General features: G+C 40.7%; 1 pseudogene; it reads left to right on the plus strand.

Moving 5' to 3' along the window:
- Window positions 1-1,237: 1,237 nt before the first annotated feature.
- Window positions 1,238-1,337, plus strand: LOC121026190 (uncharacterized; annotated as a pseudogene).
- The last annotated feature ends 4,226 nt before the right edge of the window (window positions 1,338-5,563 follow it).

A 5,563-nucleotide genomic window follows, 5' to 3' on the forward strand; every position in this document is an offset into this window, starting at 1 on the left:
AGTCTCCTCCAGTTTAAACCGAGTCTCGGTTTAAACTGGAGGAGACTGGAGACGTCATGCCAGGTTTGCATAAGTAAGAGTGGGAAAGGAAGGAATATGCTGAATGAAGCACAGTTTATATAAGGCACACAGGAAGTAAAGTTAAAATGATGCAAGAAAACGGTGGGCTTTAAGTGTCAGTGTATTTACCTCACATAACCCAATAGGCAAGAGAGAGGCTTAGGAAGATACAGAATAGGAGAGCAACATGGTAAAAGCAGTATGTTGGGAAGGTTATTTTGGTAGTCATGTGTAGGTTGAATTGTGTGGATAAATACTGAAAGCATGAAGTGAGGAGGCTTACACAATAGATACAATAAAAGGTAGAGCTAGAACACAACAGTGGGGATACAACAGAAGGGAAAGATGGAAAGAGAACATGAGACACAGAACCAACAAGGTTGGACTACTCATTAAATATGAGAAGGGGGTTAACATGACCATGAAGCACGTGGAAGAAAAGTGGTAGTGCCAACCTAGATAGGGAAGTTGGAGCAGAAGCCAGAGAAATGTTTGATTTTAGACATGAATTTGTTTCACATGCTATCAAATTATGTAGATAGACATGCCCAGCAAGCAGCTCAATGTCTGGGCCACAGCGCTAGAAAGAGGTTAGGGCAGGGTATGGACATGTGGTCATTATTCTGAGAGAAGGCAGCTGACATGCTGCATTGGCTATGACTGCCCATGGTAAATGTGTGCAAAGGAAAGACCATGGATGACAGGTCCCTGTAGAACAGCTAGAGTTTAGGTGGGAGAAGAAGACATGCTAATCAAAGAGACAAAACAATAAAATGTCATTTTCTTTTTTTAAATTTTTTAAATGTTTTTTTAAATTTATTTTTGATATATATAGAGAGAATGCATGAGTGCAAGCAGGGAGGGGCAGAGAGAGAGGGAAACACAGAATGCAAAGGAGGCTCCAGGCTCTGAGGTATCAGCACAGAGCCCAACATGGGGCTTGAACTGAGGAACTGTGAGATCATGGTCTGAGCTTAAGTCAGATGCCTAACCGACTGAGCCACCCAGGCGCCCTGTCACTTTCAATGATATTGGTAATATATATATTTAAACTAAGTGTCAGTAAAATTTCAGGGAAATGGGCATTCTTGTACATTCCTGGGTGGGAAGGGATATGGGTATACATTTGTTAGAAAGAAATGTGCCATATCAAGAGACATCAAAATGTTCCTATTGTGCTTGCTTCAGCCAACATACATGAAAATTGGAATGATGCAGAGATTAGCATGGCCCCTGCAAAGGCTGACATGCAAATTTATGAAGCACTCCATTTTTTCTTTGCTGGAATTAGACAGTATTAATGGTTGTGCAACCTTGTGAATATACTAAAAGCCACTGAATTACACACTTGAAGGTAATGCATTTTATGATATGTGAATTATATCTGTTTTAAAAAATGTTCCTACCCTTTGATACAGTCTTTCCACTCCTAAGATTCTACCCTAAGAGAGCAATTAGAGATGCACACATTGATTTGTGTACATGAAGTGTCATCTACTGCAGAGTTATTTATAAAGGTAAAAACAGGAATATCCTAACTGTCCAACATTTAGGAAGAGTTAAGGGAGGTATTGTACATCTACATGAAGGAAAAATAATCTGCCATTAAAAACCATGTTTCTCAAGACTACTTAATGATCCTGGAAAAGGCTCACAATATAATGGCAAGTGAAAGAAAAAGCATCCAAACCTGTACATAGTATCAGCCCATTTCAAAAAATATATATGGATGTACATATATATTCATATACAAGCCTACACATATTATAGGGCTGAATGCCAATACATCAATATCTTACCAGCAGGTGTTTGTCTCTGTGTGGCAGAATTAAGGGTCATTCTTATTTTTTATACCTTTAAAAAATTTCAAAGCTTTCTACGCTACACATGTATTAGAGCTGAATGAGAAAAAGTTTTCAAAGAAAAAAGACACCATTCTAATGGGCATATCATTTACCCTGACAATCATCTGATGCAACTGTCTGATACATTCCTAAGTTAGGAATATGCAATACTCATAATACTTGTATAATTGTAATACTCGTATACTTAACTATTTCAAACATCTGTATTTTGCCCTCAGATAAATCAGCCTAGAGCCCGCCAACCTAACAAAATGCTTCCCCAACAAATGCTTTGCTCTTTGGTGGTGGATTCCTCTGTCTATTGTACTAATTAAAAAAACCTCCATCTGACAGTTTTTTTTTTACCACAATATTAGCAATGGGAGCTGTTCTTTGCTGTCAGAGGTGGCCAGGGCTGGAAGAACAAGGGGCAAATTGAAGGAGACCAGGCAAAGGAAAAGAAAGGTCAAGTCAAAGTCAGCATCAAGGCTGTGCCCAGTGGATTGAAAAAAATTGCTACTCAAGGCCTTGTTGGCTATAGTTTTTTTCCCAAGTGCCTCATGAACTTGGTGGGACAAAATTGCATGGAGAGGGGACAAGCCACAGGAGAATCTGGTGGGGGTGTATGGCAGTAAGTACCATCTGTAAAGCCATCTGATTGCTAATATTTGTACACCACATTCACAGTTCACACAGAAGTTTCATAGACACCATTCCATTTAATTCTTAAAACAACTTTATAAACTCCACTTCAGGAAAGAAGAAACTCAGGTTCAGAGGTGAAATAAATCGCACAAGGCTTGAACTGAAGTTCTTTGCCTCCAAATTCCTGTGTTTTTTTTCCCTGAACAGTGGTTCTCAAAGTTTGTTATATAGATCAGCATCAGCATCACCAGAGACCTTGTTAGAAATGAAACTCTGGGGCCCTACTCTGGACCTTCTGGATCAGAAACTCTGGGAGTGGGGCCCAGCAATCTGAATTTTAACAAGCCCTCCAAGTGATTCTGATGCATACCCAAGTTTGAAAGCCATTGCTTTAAAGAATGCTACCATATATTTTTTAAAACAGATTTTTAAATGGCTTCTTTAAAATACTGGCTGCTGATGCTTTGACTTAAATGGGTTTTTGTCTTCCAGGGCAGGCTGGGAGACTCTCTTCAACTGTCAGTGGCTGTATACACAATATAAGGGGCTGCCTGAATAGAATGCGGGCTCCAGGGGTGGGTGGGAACATACTACTTCATGGTGAGGAAGGTCCCAGAACCAAGAGGGCAATCCTCTGCTCACATCTTCCCTGTTTGAAGGGGATATGAGCTGGAGAGCAGCTGCCATATATTTATCTCCTCTTCTGAAGTTTCACTTCATAAAAGCTTTCACGTGGTTCCACAATGTCCTGCATGAGCCCCTGGGAAATTTCCTGATCTGATGTATTTACATTTACAAACCTCTGGTTGACCAAGCTTTTCATTTCTTTGGTTTTCATTTTTTTTTTTACAGGATTTTCAAACAACAATTTAGAAAAAAAATGCAGCAATTGAAACAAAATTATTTTCCTTCTGGGTAACATGAACTCCCCTACTCATGCCTCCCCAACCCACTCCCTATCCAGTTTCCTCACTGCAGGTAACTGTTCTCTCTCTCATTCTCTGTCTCTCTGTCTCTCTCTCTCTCATACATACATACACTCATGCACTCAATCATACACATTCCTTTCCCTTGGGATGGAGAATAAACAGATCATGTATTTTTTTTAAAAAATTGGACTTGACTTAAACCAGATTTTAAATTTTGTCAGGGTAATGTTTGTAAAATTGAAAGAAAACTCATACATAAATATAGATTTATTCTGAAAAAGCTAAAGCTAAAAGAATCATGGAATTAAAATTATAAAGTATTCAAAATTCTAGCAATGAACAGAATTTGTTGTTTTTCCCTTTTCTTCATAGGTACTCGCACTGCATTCATTCATTCATTCATTCATTTATTGGTTAGTTATTGAGAGCCAAGCAAGCACTATTCTGGGGTGCTGGGGACAAAGCAATGAACAAAACAGACAAGATCTCAGTCCTCATGGGGTTCAACTCAAAAAATATGAAATATATGTCAGGTCGTGGTAAATGCTCTGAAGACAGAGAAAGCAGGGTAAAGGTGGACTGACTGACAGGAGTGTGTGGGGGCCAATGCTATTTCAGAAAGTGTGGTCAGTGAAAGCCTCTGTTGGGAGGTGATACTAGAGCAGTGGCCTAAGTCAGGGAAGTAGTCAGGAACATAAGAATGTGCCTGGGCAGAAGGATCAGCAAAGGTGATGGTCCTGAGATAGGATCACTTTGCCATCGTCCAAGAACAGCAGGAAAGTCAACGTGGCTGGAATGGAATGAGCAAGACAAAGAAGGGGAGGAAATGAGGTTGAGGAAGGAGCCTGGGGCCAGGTGAGTGGCTCATTCTAAGGACTCTGGATTTAATTTTAAGAGTGATGGAAATAAACCCTGTTTCTACTATGTGTCTAGTGGGGGCCAAAGAGTCTAAAAGTCTGCACTATGATCCTTGCCTTCAAGAAGCTTTCAATCCAGGGTGCCTGGGTGGCTCAGTCAGTTAAGCGTCTGACTAGATTTTGGCTCAGGTCATGATCTCATGGTTCCGTGAGTTCAAGCCCTGCTTCTGGCTCCAAACTGCCAACTGCTTGGGATTCTCTTTCTCTCTCTTTGCACCTCCCCAACTTGCACTCTTTCACACTCTTTCTCTCTCTCAAAAATAAACAAACAAACATTAAAAAAAAGAGAAGCTTTCAATCCATCCATTTGAGGAAACAAGCCAGAATTACAGGAGACTTGAGGAGGGGTGGGGATTCTTGATTTCTCACCTATACTTGGTCCTAATCTTAAAAAGCCACCTTTAGTAGAAAAGAATTCCAAAGGAGAAAGAGGCTTGCCTCCTATGCCAATTTGAGAAGATTCTCCCACTTCATAATTTGGGCATTTTAATCTCAAAAACACAATGTTTACTATGTGTTCTAAATATTGAAACATTTTATACTCATAACAACCCTACGAGGCAGGCACTACTATTGTCATCCCCATTTTACAGAGGGGAATATCAGCAGCTCAGAGAGGCTGAGAAACTTGCTCAAGATCACATAACTAAAAAGTTAGTATTGAAACCCAGGGTGTCTGGCTCCAGAGCCCACATTTTTAACCACTATTCTCACCTGCCTTGCCTACAGATAGAGACAAAAGGATGGGGAGGGGAGGATGATGAATCTAAAGTTGAGAATTAAAGGGGAAGTCTCTCAAATGTTCCAGGTGACCAAGAAGAGTGCTGGAGGTGTAAGGAGACCTGGGGAAAAGACCCTGAACTAGCCATGGGGGGAGAGCTAGAGGAGCAGGCCGCAGGATACTGCATCCATGTTGGGAGTCTGCAAGGAGTGTGAATACACAGTGTTCAGGTAGGAGGGCTTTGACATTGGAGATATTTCCTGTGGGACACTGAGATACCATGGGACTTTGGGGTATCCTGACCTTCCCAGTATAGAATACATAACGTGTAATAACCTGCAGGCAGAGAAATCTACATAAAGGACGTCATGCTTGAGGTTTGGTCTTGAAGGAAGTGTAGGGATTGACCCAGATGAAAGGCACTTCTGTAGAAGGAATAGCATGTGA

The sequence above is a fragment of the Herpailurus yagouaroundi genome, unplaced genomic scaffold (assembly GCF_014898765.1).
Source record: "Herpailurus yagouaroundi ecotype Mexico unplaced genomic scaffold, PumYag 67793, whole genome shotgun sequence".
NCBI lineage: Eukaryota > Metazoa > Chordata > Mammalia > Carnivora > Felidae > Herpailurus > Herpailurus yagouaroundi.